Consider the following 21,368-nt stretch of genomic DNA (forward strand, 5'->3'; position numbering starts at 1 on the left):
ACACACACACAAGCATATTCTTACACACACACAAGCATATTCGTACACACACAAGCATATTTTTACACACACAAGCATATTCTTACACACTCACACACAAGCATATTCTTACAGACGCACAAGCATATTCTTACACACGCACAAGCATATTCTTACACACGCACAAGCATATTCTTACACACACACAAGCATATTCTTACACACACAAACATTCTTACAGACACACAAGCATATTTTTTACACACACACACAGGCATATTTTTACACACACACAAGCATATTCTTACACACACACACAAGCATATTTTTACACACACACATGCATATTTTTACACACACACACAAACGTTCTTACAGACACACAAGCATATTTTTACACACTCACAAGCATTTTCTTACACACGCATATGCATATTTGTATACACACGCACACACAAGCATATTCTTACACACACAAGCATATTCTTTCACACACACGTGCATATTTGTACACACACACAAGCATATTCTTACACACACACACACAAGCATATTTTTACACACACACACACAGGCATATTTCTACACACACACAAGCATATTCTTACACACACAGAAGCATATTCGTACACACACACACAAGCATATTTTTACACACACACAGACATGCATATTTTTACACACACACAAGCATATTCTTACACACACACACAAGCATATTCTTACAGACGCACAAGCATATTTTTACACACACACAAGCATTTTCTTACACACGCATATGCATATTCGTATACACACGCACACACAAGCATATTCTTACACACACAAGCATATTCTTACACACACACACAAGCATATTCTTACACACATAGCCCGGGCAAATCTATTATTTGTGACATATTCTCTTTCAGCTTATATTAAATTTTTAAAGTTCTATTCCTGAAAAAAACACTTTTTTTTTTGCCTTTTTCTTGATGTAAATATATATGGGTGGAAATAGATGTTATCATAGTTATTAATATTAAAATGAAAAAATAAATGAAACAAATTGATTGAAGAGAGGTGTTCTATACCCCTCATTAATAGTCAGGTTACACAACTATCTTTTATTTATTAATATGAAGCTCATTCTACCATTTTTTAAAAATTGAAATTGAGGGGTACTGACCCAAAAAAAAGGTCCAGATGCCCACAAAAAAAAAAAAAAAAGCCATTAAAACCAACATTTTCATGAATAAGGAAGCCTAACAAGGCAACAAAGAGATGAGAAATAATTTGGATGATAGCTTATTGTTTTTAGTGTATTTTATAGCTGATTTAATACATGGGTCAAAACCAACCTTAACATCAGCAGTGATAACAGAAAGCTAACACAAGAGGAAGGTCTAACCCTCATTTTCATTGTGGTTTAAAAGATGAATTAGGACTGGTAAATCGTGGCCCTTTTAACAGAAAAATTCTTCTAAATAATAAAAAAAAATGTGAAAATGTCTGACGTGCACCAGTTGCTATGAACCAGCAGATGGCGCTGCCAAACAATGCCAGTGCATGTTTCTGATCCATCTTTCCACTATCTCTGACCACTAATAATAATCCTGTTAAAGTTTTAGGACCCTCCCATTTCACACAGGCTCAAAGGATTACATTAAAGCAAACTACAAGTTGTATTTAGACTGCTGGTAACCTAAATATAGAAACTTCTGGAAAGAACTGAGGTGCAAAAACAATCTCATATAAGTTTATTACACACATTTCAGATGCTGTTGGTAAATAATATTGCAGGTTTTTAAGAAGTATTACACTTTTTGTATGTGCTAGCTATATATGTATGTGTGTGTGTTTAATCTGGTAAAAATCAAGTATCAGAGCTGAAAGTATCCAGTGTTTATATAGGGTTAAAAGGAAGAGGATTTAAAAAAAAAAAAAAAAAAAAGGTCCAATATTATTATATTATTCTGTGAAAATAGTCAATGTAAAATATATATATACAATTTCACAATTCTGTCTTTAATGTCAGAAATCTGACTTTTTTCTCAGGATATTAATAATAATCAAATTATATTGGACCTTGGTTGTTTTTTTTCAGTGACCCCATACATCATTACAGTGACTTTAATCTTACTAGATTATACTGTATGTTTGGCTAATAAGTACAGAAAAATAAAATGAAAATGATTACGGTTGACATTGCTGCACATGAGATTAAAAGGACACAGGAATAAGAAGAAAGTTTAGAAGAAGACAAAATGAAATAATAGTCAAGGCTTTTGTATATTTGAGTTTGAACCAGGCATCTGACAGCCAATCACAACCCTAGGCTAAACATTCAAATAAGAAAGTGTGGTCACATCAAAAAATCCAATAAAAAATAAATAAAAATTTACACAAAAAAAGTATTTTAGGTTAAGTTTCCTTATTTGTACAAAAAGTTCAGACTGTTTCACAGACAGGGATACAGCAGTTCAACATGAAAAATAGGAAGACAGGACAAAAACACAAGAACAACAACAACAAAAATAAAAACACATGAAATAACAGAAAAATAAAATACACATACAACACATTTTTATTTCAGTATCTTCTGTCTGCGGCCCCAATCATGTGAAGGTGGTGCACACCCTGGACATGATGCCAGTTCATCACACGGCCAAGACAAAAGACTCTACTTAACCTGGCATGTTTTCAGATGTTGGGAGAATAACCAAGACAATGCAAAGGGAGAACATGCAAATCCAACACAGAATGGGGAGTCAAATCCAGGCCCATCCAAACTGGACTTTGGAGGATATTCAGCATTAGGTCATACACATGTGGACAACAATCTTGGTACCCTCCCATTAAAGAAAGAAAAACCCCAATGCTCACTGAAATAACTTGAAAGTTTTACTGAAAATGGATGAATGGAAATCAGACATTGCTTTTGAATTGTGGTTTAACATCATTATTAAATAATGAAACTGGCTTGGACAAAATTGATTGTTCCCTGTAATGTCTGACTTTCATTAGTTAATTTTCTGATTTTTTAAAATGTATTATTGCTTTTGTTAGTTTCAAGTTAATTCAGTGACCATTGAGTTTTTTTTCCTTCTTTAACTGAAGGGTACCAACTATTTTGTCAAAATACAAAGAGTTACAACATTGCAGGAAAATACAGTAAAAGACAAGATAAAAACACAGAAAATACTCCAAAAACACACAAAACTACTTAAGAAAGAACAAAACGACAACAGTAATACACAAAATTACACTGAAAAAATATACAAAATTACATAAAATGACAACAAAAGTACACAAAAAGACGAGAAAATACAAAAAATGACTCCGCAAACCCACAGTACTAACAAACAAGTAAAACGACAACAGAAATACACAAAAAAATACTCAAAAAAGTGACCGTTATGTGTTTTTCCTTCTTTAACTGAAGGGTACCAACTATTTTGTCCACGTGTATACATGTATTTTATGCTGAGTGGCATTTTACATATTACATTAGGTATTTGGGTTTTGTCCACAGGCCACAGACCAAAAATAATGTCTGTTTTTGTTTAAAGCGTTTTCTGAATTGGCTTTTGAAGTGAAACACAGACCGACATTTGTCTTTCTTAGCACCGTGATTATTTAGTGATGTCCTATCCAGGGTTTAGCTGCGTTGCACCAAAGTCAGGAGGGCTATAAGCTCCAGGACCCCCTGCATCGTAGCACAGGGCACATCAGGTACTGGGGATGAATGAAGTCCTACAAATCAAAGCTTGGACAGCCTGACAGATGTTTTATTATGAAGTAGATATTGGCTTACCTTTTTAGGACGGATCTCTGTAAAACGTAGACAAAAATATTTAGATCCTAAGCTTTGTCCAGCTTCACTAAAAGGTTCAATGTTCATTTGGTTAAAAGGCTTCATGTGTGGCCTGGAAATGTCTTCAACAGAAATAAGCCGCTGTATTCGGGAAAAAGGATACGATGCGTTTCTCTAAAGCTCTTAGAACTGCTCACGTAGATTTCAGGTGTCTTTTCCTTTTTCCAATTGCCAATTTCTCCAAAAGCTATTGGTTATTTCAAATAATTATGAAAGCTAAATTCCACCTGAAATAGACAAACATACCTTTACACCAGATGTCGGCAACTTTTATCACAGCGGGGGCCACATGATCAACATTCATGTCAGCATTTAAAGTTATGAGTGATCTGAGCATTGATACAGGAAAGAACAAACAGTTTCTATTGTAATTTTGTGCGTTCTGTCATTCTGTATGTTCATTGTTGTCTTGCTCGTTGTGAAGGATTTTGTGCATTTCTGTTGTCCTCATGTGTAAAATATATGTTTTTTGGAGTCATATTGTGTATTTGTGCTTTTTTTTCGTATTTTTTTGTGTATTTCTGTTGTTGTATTGCTTGTTTGTTATTACTGTGGGTTCGTGGAGTCATTTTTTTGTGTTTTCTTGTATTTTTGTGTACTTTTATTGTCATTTTCTGTGATTTTGTGTATGTCACATGTGGCCCCGGGTCGCCGGTTGCCTATGTCTGCTTTACTCTATCAGGATATTTGTTTTTAACATTTTAGACATGTCTTTAACTTTTGTCTTTTGTGCATTTTCTACAAATTTAGCTAATGCAATTTTTAAATTATTGTCGTGCTGAAAGACCTAGCTACGTTTCATCTTCAATGCCCTTGTTGATGGAAGGAGGTTTTCACTCAAAATCTCATGATTCATGGCCCCATTCATTCTTTCCTTTACACAGATCAGTCGTCCTGGTCCCTTTGCAGAGAAACAGCCCCAAAGCATGATGTTACCACCCCCATGCTTTGCAGTAGGTATGATGTTCTTTCTCCTCCAAACACGAGTTGAGTTTTTACCAAAAAGTTCTATTTTTATTTCATCTGACCATATGACATTTGCCCAATCCTCTTCTGGATTGGGTGACTGCTCTCTAGCAAACTTCAGATGGGCCCGGAGATGTACTGGCTTAAGCAGTAAAACAAGTCATCTTGCTTGTTTGTTAGTACTGTGTGTTTGCGGAGTAATTTTTTTGTGTACTTTTGTTGTCATTTTCTGTAATTTTGAATATTTTTTGGAATAGTTTTGTGTGTTACTGTTGTCGTTTTGTTAATTTTTTGTAGTCGTTTTATGTGTTTTTGGAGTATGTTTTTATCTTGTCTTTTACTGTATTTTCATACAATGCTGTAATTCTTTGTATTTTTTATTGTATCTTGGTCTTGTTTTGTGTATTTTTCTGTCATTTTGTACATTTACTTTGGGGGCTGCATAAAATTAGACCAAGGGCCACATGTGGCCCCTGGGTCGCCAATTGCCTATGTCTGCTTTACACTACACTATGTTTATTGTTGACATTTTAGAAAAGTCTTTTGTCTTTTGTGCATTTCCTACAAATCTTTGATGAAAGATAATGAGTCCTACCTAATATAATTCTTAAGAAATGTCAATCAAGAGTAAGGAAACGACTTTGCATACAAACTGCAAGATTTGCCATGAAATGTAGTGAAGATTGATTCTTGTTCCTCTCTCACTACCGCCTTTGTCTTTGAGGCTGGGGTTTTCATAGCCTCACACACACACACACACGCACACACACACATGCACCCAAGCACACCATGCAGCTTGGCTACGTCTAAAGTGATGGAATTTTCCTCGCAAAAAGGCTTTTACACTCCAAATGGAATGCAAAGGTCACTTGTAAATATCCAGCCCCGGGGACTATTAAGCTGGGCAAAGGGAGTGAGAGCAGCAGCAGCAGCAGGCGGTTTTATGGGGCCTGGAGCTTTTCTGTGATAAACCCAGACCCAGCAGGTTTGGTTGTAGAAATCACAGAGCACTCAGAGGAGCTCTGGTTGGACTTGTGTTGCCCATAGACGTAGCAGTTTGTGGTCGATAGCATCATTTTTAGGGCTGAAAAATTCAAAACAGAAATGGGATTGGAGCCTGTACGGTGCATAAAATCATGTAATTAGGCTTTATTTGTGTCAGACTCAGGGCGCACGCTGGTTTAGTGGTTAACACATCCGCCTCACAGCAAGAAGGCCCTGGGTTCAAGCCCATGGGTTCTTTCTGTGTGGAGTTTGCACGTTCTCCCCATGCTTGTGTGGGGTGTTCTCCGGTATACTTCCTCCCAGAATCCAAAAACATGACTGTGAGGTTGATTGGAGTCTGTAAATTGGCCATAGGTGTGGTTGTATGTCTGTGTGTTGCCCTGCGATGGATTGGCGCCCTGGCACCCCACCTAACGCCCCAACGAGAGGTGGAGATAGGCACCAGCAGACCCCGGCGACTCTGAAAAAAAGAGCAAACGGTTTAGATTATAGATGGATGTACGTTTTTGAATGAAAAGTATAAATTAAAAGAGAAAAAGTGAATTACAACACATTTCTAAAAAACAACACTATTGTCAAAACCTTGAACACAATTCATGGTTTGCACATAGTTTCCAAAAATCTTGCATTCTTTTTGCAAAAGACTGAACACTAATTTGAACACACTTTTCACTCATATTACGCAGTTTTCAAAAAGTGAACATGAAGACTGTTGTACTGTGCACATAATAGCGCTGTAATTTTGTGTGAGAATCTTTTTATTTAGTAATGTACAGTCGGGCACTGCCATGGTCTCCTCTGATTCATTTATAGGGTGCATTTGTGTTGTCATTTTTGAAGACGGTATCATTTTTTATACTTCATGTGAACACAGTGAGAGACAGTGGTTTTGTATTTAGCAGTGCAGTGTGCTACTTTAGCTCTGTGTGTGCTCATTTTGAAGACATAGTTCAAATTTTGTCAATAAAGTGCGTTTTTGACTCACGTGTGCAGTGCTTTGCGAATTGTGTCCTCATAAAGAAAATAGGGTGCAGTGTTTCGGGAAATGTGTGCTATTTTGTCTTATCAATCGAGAAACACTTACAGTTTTTCTTTCTTTTTAATTTTTTTTATTAGAAGAAGAGAAAACAGAGCCACACTTTTGAAAAAAAAAAATCCACACAGTCTTTACTCACATGAGCTTCAGCCCCTATCCAGCAGTAAGTTGTGGTGCAAATGAGGTCCATGGGGTAATGCTAACAGCAGTAGTGTGTCCTCTTGCAGATCATTAGCCTACACCAAAATGAGTACTGTGGGAGCCGCTGTGTTATGGGACTGTTATTGGAGTTTGCAGCTTGATCAAAGATGCCTCAGACAATGCCTGTGAATTTACCTACCGACAGAGGTGGCAAAAGTACTAGTCTTCAGTACTCATGTAAAAGTATAAATAATTCAATAAAAAAATGACTCTGGTAAAAGGAAAAGTATTGAAGTTGCTCCCTTATTTGTGTAAAAGTAAAAAAGTACACGCTACTAAATGTATAATAAGTAATTATAATAAGACAGGGGTTTTAAACCAGCAAATTCCACATCTTTTATCTTTTTAACAACTTATAGAATACTGCTACTAGATAAAAAAAAATAAAAAAAAACTATAAAACTAAGGGACCTGCCTTACAGAAAACCGCTCAAACTCACAACGCTTTTCATTTAGCCTGAAGAGAATCATGTTCTCCAGGTTTCTGGAATGGAGACGTGCCCTTTTTGGTGCAAAAATGAGTCTAGCTTTGCTGAAAAGCCTTTCACAAGCACCAGAAGCTGGTAGTGGCGTGTTTAGTTGGAGTGACAAGGTCTTAAAAGTAACAAGCTAATTTTTAAAATGTAAGGAGTATAAAGTACAGATATATTTTTTTAAAAGTAAGGAGTAAACGTAAAAAGTCGCCCATACTCAAGTCAAGTAGAGATAAACTAGTTAAAGAGTAATTAAACCCCAAAACCACTTTTTAAAACTGAATACTAATGTATTTGGTATGAAGTAGTGCTGTTGATTGATCCTAGTCAAACTCTCAGTATTTCATATTGGCATATTTTGTTATAAAATGTCAGAGTGACTGCCCTCTATGGGTTGAAACCCAGCTATTATAATTGATTTTTGCTATTTGCTGAGAACAAGATCATGTGACTAGTACTGTTAGCCCCGCCCCTTTTATAAAATCTAGCACCTGTGACTCTACAGTCTGTGATGAGTAGGTTGGAATAAGAGGAGAGTGAATATAGAGGTACAGTATATTGGGTAATGAGGGATAGTTCATTGGAGATTTTATAGTATAGACTGGGCGTGTCTTTACTGCTCCAGGAGCCCCGCCCATAATCAAGGCATTTTTTTTAGTTTCCCTCCTAGTGGCAGGTCAGGAGAAAGCAGGGGTTTAGTTACTCTTTAAGTACGTTTTAAAAGAAGTGAAGTAATTTGTTACATTTCTAAACGCAGCCGTTACTGAGGAAATTATCATTTTTTTGTTTTAAAATGATCAACGGATATTGTGAAACTACAAAAAAATGAAATGACCAGACAACAACCAAAATGCAAATGTAATGAACCGCGCCAAAATAGCATGGGCTGCCTGTTATTTTCTTAGTTTTAGAGTTAATAAATGTAGCTATACTCAGAGCCTAAAAGATTTTGCTATTTTGAATTTAATTAATTGGTGTTAAAAAAAAAAGAATTGTACATTTTGACAAACATTTCATTTTTACACAGATGCCTTTGTGGAAAATAATTTAAGTTCCAATTGTGGTCTGAAGATTTTTGTTTCTTCCTTTTTAAGTTTCTACTTGAGATGTTTACTGTATGCAAGAGAACCGTGGCAAAATGTATTACCAAAAATAAATGTGGGGGGTGAAAGTAATTAGTAACTTTTACTATGAGTACCATTTACTTGAGCTACTCTGAACTTGTACTTCAGTATTTTATGTATGTAATATATATATATATATATACATAATAATCCCTATTCGCACAGGATCAGTTTTTACCTAGGGACCACATGCCATTTGTAATAATTGCAGAGAATATCTGTGATAGTAATCCAATCGGCCATGTCAGTAATTTGTAATGTAAAAATCCCCCCGCAAATGACCTACTATATTTTGCTGAACTCCGAGGTCCTGTGATAATACTAATCCAATGCGAATAGGCCTCTCTGTGATTTGGACAGAAATGGGCGGGATCTGATTCGTGATTAAGCGTTGTTTTGTTTCCGGGACGCGTGTTTATTTACTTTTGGCAAAAGACGTTGTTTGTTCACCCCAAATATTGATTAATTTTAAGGTTTCTTCTCACGTCCAGTACCTACTTTTCCTCTTAGCGAATGTTATGCAATACGCGGCGCGTTGACATCATATCAGGGAGATGTCCGTAAGTTTTAGCTAAATCTCAGGCTTCGTTTATTCTGTGCGAATGCGCCACATAAAAAGCAGACCTTGGGGGGTCTTTTATTTATTACATGGGGTCTCCAGATAATATTTATCCCATGCGAATGGGGCTTTACTTCTACTTGGGTACAATTTCAGTCAAGTAACAGTACTTCTACTTGAGTAGGTTACATCAGTTCTCTTTACACCTCTGGAACTTACCGCCCATACCTGACTGCTAAGCTAACTGATGGTAGCGTGCACCTGCACTTTGTATTGAGTAAAATAATCATGCTTTGGTCACAGAGAGTTCATGCCAGTCATGGGTATCACAGAGAGCCTGCAGTGCCATTTGATGTGGCCTTTCTTGTCCTGTGATCATGTGCACAGCTGCCCAACAGCTGTGCCTCAGCTTCCCCTGCACACTCAGATAAAATGTCTCCAGTCACGACCGGCCAATGGTCTCTCAGCGTGGTGCACTAAGCTGTGTGGAGGTGATTGCAATCCAGTGCTCTAATTTGGGTGTCTATCACACCACGGACAAAGCTTCCCTCTCTCCTACAGGCTCGTTGCTCTAAGCACCAACCTTCTGCTGGCTGTGTTTCCCCTTCACCACCACCACCACCACCACCACACTCCTCCTTCATCTCGTTTCCACGGGGGGGGGAAGAGTTATAGCTGCCATAAAAGGCAGGTAATGCATTGTTAACTAATTCTGTCTGCTCAGAGCTGATATATCCTCTGCTCTAAATCTTGGTGCTTCCAATAAAATGAAAATGCTAATGCTTGCCCTCCATGAGCTGATATCATTTTTAACAGGCGAGAGGTAAATGCTGGAGAAGGGTGGGTAGAGTCGGAGGTGGGGAGCATCTACAGTCCACTGTCTAGTATAGATCACACTGGGATCCCCTCTGCACATGGATCCTTGTTGTTCAAAAGTTAGTATCACACTTTTCACCCCGTCATTGCTAAATAACAGAGGCCAACCTGCCCCATGGATGTATAAAGCTAATGCATCATATTTTCATTTAAATAGTAGTGTCACACTTTATGTAACCTTGGGCTTCAAAATATTGATCCACTTCAAGATTTTCAATTATCCTGTGCCATTTTTCTGCCATCTGGTAAGGACCAGAGATTTGTGTTCCTTCATCTGAGGAAGCTTGTCCTGTAATTAGACCATAAATTAATTTCGTAGAGACCAGTGTGTGTGTGTGAGAGAGAGAAGGAAAAAAAAAAGAAGATTAAAGAATTAAGTCAGACAGAAAATCCTGGGAAACCACAGTATGAGGTTTTAGTCGCTGGGCTTTTCGTAATTAGATTGCACCATCTAATGCCATTTGTTCTATTTTGTCAAAGCGTGTATAATTAGTTTTTCTTTGAGCTATTGAAATTCAAAACAAAGATGCTGCTAACGACGGCCTGCGAGTCACCTCTCAAATATATGGTCTCAAATCATCCACTGCTGTAATCACGCCTAATTGCCTGCAGTGTAGCCGCAATAAGATTAAGAAAAATTGGGTGCATTAGTGTCTAAATCTGTGTGAGGCTTTGCAGGGAGATTTGTTGTGAAATCATCAGTGGATTTAAAACGACCCCCCCACGAAGGCAGACAATCATGTACTATAAACCAAGCTTTTATTTACAGCAGAGCTAAAAAAAATAAATAAATAAAAAAAGAACGAAATAAAAAAAACTGCGTCTTTACGGATTTTAAATTGGGACTATAGGCACTCCTGTGAGAGTAACTCACCGTCCCCTGCTGCTAAACGACACAGTCGCTGAGGCTGTTGCTGCAGAGTGTTTGAGCACAATAGCAGTTCTTCTGCACCATGTGGAAACTCACATTAGGCAAGCTGAGTTTGCTCACTGGAAGCGATTAGGGAGAAAATGATACAGCAGAATGGATGTCTTGTGGTGGGAATTACAAAAGCAGCAGGGAGTGAGTTTGAAACACTGTACAGAGACTTAATGTGAACAGTGCCAGCCATGAGGGTATGGGTGACCAGATTTTTAAAACTCAAAACCGGGACAGTAATTTAACCAATGAGGATGACAGATTTTCAAAAGAAACTATTTGCATATGCTTTTATTTGTAATGAAAAAAGGTCACTTGAATAACATTTATTTTTTTTCTACCTTTTGAATGAAATGTAATATTGCAACGGCTGAACCAAATTTAAAGTAACCATCAGTCAAAAAAAAAGCAACATTTTAAGTTAACATAAAATTGTTTTGAATAATCGAATGCTTTTATTTTTGGTATGTTTAAGGAGAAAGCATGAGAGGAAGCGAACGAGTAATATTGGGGTGATACTAAAACACGGAATCTAGGAGCTACTCGCTGGAAAATAAAGCCCAGTAAAACTCTGGATAGCAATAACTAGGGATAAATATTTGCTCCCTGGTAAAGATAGTAGCTCTAACAACTGGTAAAATGATAAACTTGGTGATATTACAGCCTGTACATTTAGTACGGGGCAGAATACTCTGTCTCCAGTAGCCTATGTCTCCAATATGCTTCCAGGTTTTAATATCTCCCGTAATATTGTCAATGCACCGACCAGTCAGCATTGAGTTGCAAATGCGTGGAATACTTTAGATTTTTCAATTCGTTTATATTGCAAGCGCGACTATGGCAACTGCTGTGATTGGCAGCTCACAGTCCACAGAGATCACGTTTTTAAGCGAAATGCGCTGCTGCTTATAGGGTCTTTTCTGTCAGCGGCAACAGATGTTCATTTCTGAATAAACGGGACAAACAGAACTGAGCTTGTGAAACTCTGAAAACCGGGACCATTCTGGGTAAATCGGGATGTCTGGTCACCCAAAGAAATTGTAATGTGAAAGTAAGACAAGCTCTGGCCAGGCCTCGGAAAACTCATACAGGGGCGTACCTGCACCATATGATACCTTGGGTGTTATTATGCGAGGCTACAGCTGCCAGCGAATCAGATCATGTGGGGGGAATTCGGGAGGCAAGGTCAGCCAACACTGAGTCCACCTGCTGTACCTCACGCTCCATCACTCAGTCCCTCAGCTCTGGCTTCCCCGAGGAAACTGGCCAAAGTGCCATGGCTGGTACAGACAGCATGTGTCCCTGAATTTACGATGGCGACTTATTGGCGGCCTTTCCCGTTAAAAGTCAGCTTGAGTTTCCCAGTCTGGCTGTATGTGTGGTGAGCGCTAATCCATTAACATTGAGAACAGACACGTACGGAGGTTGGCTGTGCGCCAGCCCTGAGCCCTGACAAACTCTGACCCAACACTGACCACCACATTCTTCTGCCTCTGCTACCAGCCATGGTCAGCCTCGGCATAACACAAGAGCCATAAACCGTCTAAGGTTACACTGTATATGGATGTGGATATTACACGCTTAAAGCTACGATATCTAAGAATTATGAGCAAGTGAGAAAAATCCAGCTGTGTTGGACTCGTTTTGTCGAAGGAGAGGGAAAGAAAAAATCACATTCGTCTGCTGCCAAAGTCTTGAATTCTAATCATAAGATACCAAATGAACAAAACGTTTCAGACCTTTTTATTTCCACTGTGGATTAAAGTCCAGTGATATAACTAAATCCTCTGGATTTTCTGCAGCAGTATTTATTTCAACAGGAGATATGCATTCATATTATTAACTGATCCACGAGGAGTAGTTCTGGCATGTTCTAAGTGCTGTAAAGCTTTCCCAGGCCTTAGAATAGAGAGCTTTCAACAACATTGGCTGCTGTAGGTGGCTGCTGGACTGATTACAGTTTTAGTAGCTTATAAAGCTTTAATAAATACTTTATAAAGCAACAGTTACATAACAAATCTGACACACATAAAAGAAACGGGCATTGATGCTTCCCCGCACAGGATGAAAAGGGCTCTTACTGAATAGGTTTTATAATTCAATATTACAACCACCATCTATGTAAGGGCCCCTGTCATCTCCCTAGGCCCACGGAAGATATAAGTTAACCACACATTCAACTGCTCGCAGTTGAGTCCATTACACTGATTAGCAGTAAACACATTAGTAATAAAACGTAGCGAAACAGAGGAGCACAGTCAGCTCACTGATTCATGGGAAAGTCTGGATGAAACACGACGTGTCTTAGACGTAGCACTTCTAAAGGGTGCAGTGATACAAGGCTTTAGCCGGAGGATCTGTAACACATAGAGGCTAATTTATCCACACAGCTCAAGTCTAAACAGTGAGTCCTTCATCTCAACTGCAACAATTAGAAAGCGAGGGGGCAGCAGTGTGATGGGGTGGCTGTGTGAGGACCCAGGAAGCAGAGCAGACCAAACAGACCTGGTCGCCGCTCGTATTTCTCTCTACTGTAGGTTTAACTCTTTACCTTAGTTTGTTTATCTCAATTTCAATTCAATTCAAACAGCTTTATTGGCAAGTGTGACATAGAACAATGTACAAACAAAAGGAATGAATATTAAAAATAGAAACATTTGCGTTGTGCAAAACAATAAAATAGAATCCAAATAGACTCTATATACAGACCCTTTCCAAAAAAATAGAATATCATGGAAAAATTGTTTAATTTCTGTAATACCATTCAAAAAGTTAAACTTTCATAGATTATAGATTCAGGGTCCACAATTTAAACGATTTCAAGTATTTATTTGTTTATTTTGACACAAGTGGGGCTTCCAGCTCATAAAACCCACAAAAACAGGATTTCAAAAAATTTGAATACTGTGAAGAAATCAGCTTTTACTTCTCAGTTTTTGCAGAAAAAAAGAGGAGAAGAAGAACTGGACTGTTGACCAGTGGTCCAAGGTCCTCTTTTCTGATAAAAGTAAAGTGTGACTTTTATTGTGGAATCAAGGTCCAAGAGTTTGGAGGAAGACGTGTGAGGAACAGAACAGAACATTGCACCTCAAATCATGACTGACTGTGGATATTTCACACTGGACCTCAAGCAGCATGGGTTTATGTATTATGTAAATAAACAAATACATACTTGAAATTGTTTAAATTGTGGGCCCTGAATCTATAATCTATGAAAGTTTAACTTTTTGAATGGAATTATGGAAATTAAACAACTTTTCCATGATATTCCAATTTTTTTGGAAAGGGTCTGTATGTAGAACAAAACGTACAATTATGTTATAAATGTTATAAAAGGGGAAAAAGGATATTTACAGGGTTTTACATACAGTATATCCATATACACACACACATATGCATCCAGCTATACAAGTACACAAACAAATGTATACAGTATATACATACATGCATGGGCAGACTATTTATATATATATAAATGCTCACTCTTTCCTCTCAAAAAATATGTTCACAATGCAACGACTGGCACATTATGCAAGCATTGCAGTGAGGTTTTATTGGCTATTTTAGCTGAGATTTAGAAGCTTATTTATTTTCTGTATTTATTAGAGGAAGAGAAGCAGAAAGAAGAAGAAGAAGAAAGAGTGGATCATGTGGTTCCACTTTTGACCTCCCTCACCATGGCACGTAGACACCTGGTTCAGTTTAAATTGCTGTTTCTGTAAAAATGGCTGCCAGCGAGTACTTTCATCTCGGAGTCGAAAAGTTTATACTGCACCATTTCTCAAGAGTTGTTTCATGTGTGCCTGCGTATGCGTGTTTGGGAATTTGTTGGAATGAGCTACACCAATATGGCGGATGGAAAAGATATAGGCTACACTCATTGTCAGTGTTAAGCCAGTGAAACATTACTTGAGCGCAAGTTGGGTTTTTTTTTTTACTTTTAGCGTGACTGCATTACTTCAAAATGACATCTTTAAAGGCACATTTTAGCCCCTACTATGTGAAAATGTATTTCAGATGTGTTGCCTTGATTATTGGAAGGGCAAATCACGGCCACCTCCAACCCTGAGCTCCTCATCTGTTTTCTATTGGAGGAAGTGATTCAGGCAGGAAGGCAGGAGCAGCAGATGAAGGCAAGCTGGAACAGAATGCTGGTAGAAGGAGAGCAAAAGGGCTAAAGAAACAGGAAATGACAGTGTGACCCACCACCAGGCTCACTTACTACCACACCAGAACCCACTTTTCCGCAGCCAACTACGAGGTCATCCATTTCCATCACCTGCTGCTTCTGGTTTCCCAACATAAATCCAGGTACTTCTGAATAAAGCCCTTCTTCCCCTGGAGCCACAGGGTGCCGAAGGACAAGCCCAGGGGTGGACTGGCCATCTGGCATACCGGGCATCGTCCCAGCAGTGGGCCGAGTCCAATGGTCCAAAAGTGGCAAAAATTTGGCAAGAAAAGAGTGAAAAGTGACTAAAATGGGCCAAAAGCAGTCAAGAGTAGCAAAAAACAGGGCAATAAAAGGAACGAGATGGTATGTAATGGAAAAAAGTAGCTTAAATTAGCCAAATATGGCAAACAATAGTAAAAAAAAGGCAAATATGTGGAACAAAAGGTGGCAAAATGTCGGGAAAAAAGGAAAGGAAATATTTTTATTGGGCAAAAAGTAGCTTATTGGGATGAAAGTGGCAAAAAAAAAAAACTTCAAGTTAAAATATGGGGGGGGGGAAGTGGCAAAAATGTTGAAAATGGGCAAAAGTGGCACAAAGAGAGTTGGAAGATGGTCAAAGAAAAATAGGTAAAAGGGGACCAAAAATGCCAGGGCTGAATTTATGTCCCAGTCCACCCCTGGACCAGCCTCATGTTAAAGTAGCTTTGCTCGTTTAACAGTGTAACTACTTCCTCATGATGCAAAATGATGGACCAAACTCAAAATAAGCTAAAAGACACAATGAACTGGGGATTACTATCATCCTCGTGACGCTTCACAGCTGCATTTTTATAAATTCTGTCCATAATTAAAATAAGCCTAGGCTGTTATTCAGTAGCCTACAAAAGCTGCAGCTGGTTGTACTACAGTGGCCTACTTACAGTTGTTGTGTGTTATTAATATAAAACCTTACAGTAATCCAGTGAGAGGCAGAGCTGCTCTCCAGCTCTCTATCGCCCCCTGGCAGGCTGTCACAGTGCTGCAGCTGCTGAGCCGGTAAACCCCAGGAATCATTACCGTATAAGACCACAGCTCTTTACACTACCTTCAGCGCTTTCTGGTGATGGATTAATGCACTGTTGTTGTCATTTTATTGCCATTTGATAGCCATGGTGCAATTTACCAGGCTTTATGTGCCTCCGTTGTCCAGAGAGGCAACGCGCAGGCGCAGAGGGAGGACATTCCTAGACAAAAGGCTGCACGAGAGAGAGAGAGAGAGAGAGAGTCCCAGTCTAAATCAAAATCACGATTCATTTGAACACAAATGGTCTACTATACAAGTGAGCTGATGAAAGCTTCTGTAGTGAATCTCTCAGCCACCTCATAGTCCCACTCACTGATGCTGTGCTCCACTTTCACCACATGGGGGCAACATAACTCAACTGGGCGCATGGGACTGCACAGCATAGCATAGAATAGCATAGAATAGCATAGAATAGAATAGAATAGAATAGAATAGAATAGAATGCTTTTTTTTTGCCATTATACACAAAATACGACGAATTTAAAGTCTAATCCAAATACTAATATGTATTTTGTAAACGCCAGGGGTGTCAAACTCATTTTAGTTCAGGGGCCGAATACAGACCAGTTTGATCTCATGGGCCACATATTACAGACTGGAAAACAAGCAATTTCATCAATAATATGCCCTACTTCCTCCTATACTATACTATACTATACTATACTATACTATACTATACTATACTATACTATACTATACTATATTCCTTCATTTGTCATTTGCATATTGCTGTGTTTTTTTATGCCTTTGTCGTTTTGTTTTTGTTTTGAATTTTATTTAAATTTATTTTATTTTGTTATATTTTTCTAATGTATGTTTGTCCCACAGTTGTATCTTTGCACTATTATCCTATGTTGGTATTTATTGTTGTTCTTACTGTTTACTTTTGCTATATCTAATGTTGTTGCTGCAAGGTGTGAATTTCCCCAATGGGGATCAATAAAGGTTTATTCTCTTGTATTCTACACCGTAAACTCAAATATGTTACCAAAACTCAAAATAATTGAGGCAATCAAATTAATTAATTATTTCATTATTATTATTTTTTTAAGTTGATTAACTTAAAAGTCAAATTTTTCCAAGCCTAAAAGGTTGGATGACTGGCCACTTGTACTTTTCAAAAACAGGTAAATTAAAGTGCTATATGAATTAAGTTTATCTTTAAATAATCCCTATTCAAAACAACAGAAATAACAAGACTATCATTCTTAGTATGTAATTACTTAATTCAATTTAAGTTGTGTTTTTAAGTTATGCTTATTTATAAACAAATATATCAAAAATTATTTGTTAAAGTTCCTCAAAAATGAAGAAATTGTTTGTTAGTAAGTTAGTAAAACTTTTTCAGTAACTTTGAGTATAAACTACTTAATCTATTTAATTACGTTGAACGTTAGGGTATACAGTGTTTTCTATTCTATTCTATTTTACTTTGCACTTCCATCTTTAAATGATAAGTAAAGTATGTAAGACATAAACATATATCCAAGCAATCAGTGACATATATCAGTCCCTGCAGGATCTTCACCTAAATTTACTTGATTTTATGATACATTTTTATTTAACTTTGAGGAAATTTTGTGGAATAATTGAAGCAAAATTTGAAGGATTATGGGAAAATGTAATTATTTCAACAATTGAGCTTTTAAAAATGACTGCCATCATGTGATATAAGCATTGGAGGACTGTGAGTGTCGGGAAATATTGTAAAGTGTCATTGAATTTGTGTATTTTGAGGGACTGCGATATCTACAACCAAATTAGTGGGTAATTTACACACTGATTCATGTTTTTCATGTCATTTATTTTTACTTTTTCCTGGACCTTGAGTTTGACACAAGTGGTTTAGGCCATTTTGGTTAAACCACCATTATTAACCATTAAGCAAATGATTAGTTGAAATATATGGTTTGTAAATGTCATTGTGAAGCCATATCCAGCATAATGAAGCATCACTGAAGCATTATTTTAAGTCTCTACCAGCCGATATCTGCCAATATATTGCTCGATAGGTGATTTACATTGGCTGATATTTGAAATAAAAACATTGGTATACAAGGATCTATACCAGGGGTCACCAACATGGTGCCCGCGGGCACCAGGCAGCCCGCATGGACAGTGTGAGGGGTCCTCAGGAGCTCTAGTCACCAATGAGCTCCATCTAAAATCTGATTAACTTTCAAGGATTCAAACTCATAAAGATAAATACATAGAGAGATGTAGTAAGTACTTAACTAGTAAAGTCAAATACAGCTGATAGTTTTCTTATTGAATGAACCATGTTTAAATGTTTATTTTCACTGAAGAATTGTGACGAATATTTTTGTTGCAGATCTGGTGCTGCTCAGTGGTATGTTATATGTTAGTATAATATGATTTATACATTAAAAAAAATTATATATATATATATATATATATATGGTTTTTTTTTTTTTAAATGCAAGTTGGATTTTCTATATAATTTAATGAAAATGAAACAAAGCATAAATTAGGAGAAATAGTAAAGTTATTCTTAGCCTGTTTTATTATCTGAACCAAGTAAAACTGTGAACATTTAGTATTTAAGACATTCATTTCTAACTGGTAGCCCTTTGGACTATTCAGTAGCTATGACGTAGCTCACAGTTTCAGAAAGGTTGGTGACCCCTGATCTATACTGTACACAAACACAAATTATTATGATACCAAAACACACGACGAAATCAAAATTAGGAACTTTAATTAGTAAACAACATAAGGACTGTAAAGCCACTGATAAATAAGAAAAGGAAAAGTCATGCAATCTGTAATACATTGTATATATATATATATATATATATATATATATATATATATATATATATATATACTCAAAAATAAAGTTTCTCAAATCTCAAATAGTAAACATGGATTTTTTTTTTTATCAAAGGCCAAATGTAATTGTCATCAATGAAGTAGTGTACTTCTCCTATGTACTATCATAATCATAATCTCTGATTGAAAAGTGACGTTAGCTTACTTCATCAGTTATAGCCTGACCAATTCATCTGTTGACTGTTTATTACCTCCGCCAAGCGCAAAATTGATGAATGGGACAAGGAACAGGGGATTACATTTTGGTGATGTTCTGGCCACCAAAAGAAACAGGTAGTCATGGTAAAACAGCTCAATGTTGACCAGTAGTCATGGTAAAACAGCTCAATGTTGACCAGTAGTCATGGTAAAACAGCTCAATGTTGACAGGTAGTCATGGAAATCCTGAGTTTTTTTACCACGTTACCGTGACCGGAGCATGTTAGCTGAGCTTGAGCTGTTTGGTGGAGGTCCGCGCTCTCCGAGTGCTTTTCTAGTTAAATCTGTTAATAATCTGTGATAGCTACAATCGGCCGCACCTTATCGGTCAGGCTCTAGTCTGTGTCTCTATCTCATTTCTAAAGACAAGTGCGGGATACACTCAAGAGATCCTCTTTAACACCTTAGAGGTAAGCAAACATCACTGCAAGATAAATGTTGATAATTTCAAATCTGGCAACATGTCCATATTTTATGTTTTTGCAACCTTATGTGATGCAGATGTCTCATTTTATTTACTTTTTTTTTCATACACTGTTCTCTTTCGCGGTAGCAGAATTTAGTAAATAAAAAATTGAATTATAAGTAGATATCTGTTTATTTTGGTGGAGTGCGAGCTGGGTTCATATGTTGTGTAGTGATCGTGAGGAAGAGATACATGACAAATACAAGCTGTATCAATAGGGCCTAACCTGCGTGACAGGGTTCTGCCAGTAGGAGGTCGATGTAGAGCTGCCACTCCTCTGTGATGGCCAATCAAAAAACAAAAACAAAAAAACAAGACTCTGGTGAGTGTAGTGGAGTCATTATGCAGTTATGTGCAGCTTGTAGGTTTCTGCAAATTACTGTTGCGAAAATAAAATCTCAAATTGGAGCAATTTTACGTTATTTTGGAAGAAAACAAGCCCCAAATTGCTAAAACATTTAGACGCTTTCTCTGAAAGATTGTGCAATGTTGTAAGAGCTATTCATCTTCTCAACAGCTCTTATTTCAATTTCCGACAAATGTATCAAGAGTCATTGTGCATGTTATTGCTTAAGTAAACACACCCACACACAGCTGCCAGTACAGGTCTTTGTTGTAACATGCCGGAGATTTGTAAAATGTCCCATCAAACTTTTATGTCTTACTTACTGCCACACATTTCTGAAAAATGAACTGTCAGGTTGTAAATAAACTCCTGATTTCTGTTTAAAACTTAGTGATATAAAAGCCATTAAAAATGTGAATGGTAATGGGCAATCCTTTTGGAGGAGTATTTGTTCAACTCTGGGGCAATGCATAGCTTATCAATGGCTATGACATAAAACAGCCACCAGAGGGAGCACAGATGCTGGAAAACTGAAAGGTGATACCTGACTGTTAAAAATCATTAAGCTGCAACAAAAACTTTAGGAATCCTCAACCTACTGCTGCTCCACAGACATCCTTACTGGGTTTCATTTGCTCTTCGTCTATTCCCGCTTAGATTTTTTTCCTTGTCTCTTGAAGGCCTCCCCCCTCCCCTCCCCCCCCCCCTCACTCCCACCACTTGTGTAGGGGACACATGTAGATATATGTTAGTGTGTGTATGTCTTTTAGGTTTGCAGTGTGAAGTACAATCTCAGCAAGGACCTGTAACCTCAGAGTCTCTTTCCCCCTGAGAGCCGCTGATCCATCACTCTTAATGGAAGAGGATAAGTTTCAGCCAGTGAAAGAGAGGACAGACAAAGGCCTGGACGATTTATGAGAGACACAGAGTGGAACTCCTGGCTCTGGGCCTTGATCTGAGCTCAGCTGTGGTTGGGCCGGTCCAGGCTCTGCCCCAGGCTCTGCCCCAGGCCAGGGTCATTCATGTACGAACCCCAGATCCACATGCACACACACTGATACAGACGCACAGAGCTTCAGTGTCCACGCCACACCACACCCCGGAATCCCCCACTTTTTCTTTCAAGCGTTTGATGTTACCTTGCCCCCTTTCTTCTGGACTTACTTTTGAGCGTCCATCTTTTCTTAGTGATTGGTGAGCTCTTGGTGGTGAAATATGGAGTTGAGACCTGTTACATGTTAGCTTAAGAGATAGCCAGAGTGTAAATTATGTGGGAG

The sequence above is a fragment of the Gouania willdenowi genome, chromosome 7, assembly GCF_900634775.1.
Source record: "Gouania willdenowi chromosome 7, fGouWil2.1, whole genome shotgun sequence".
Lineage (NCBI taxonomy): Eukaryota > Metazoa > Chordata > Actinopteri > Blenniiformes > Gobiesocidae > Gouania > Gouania willdenowi.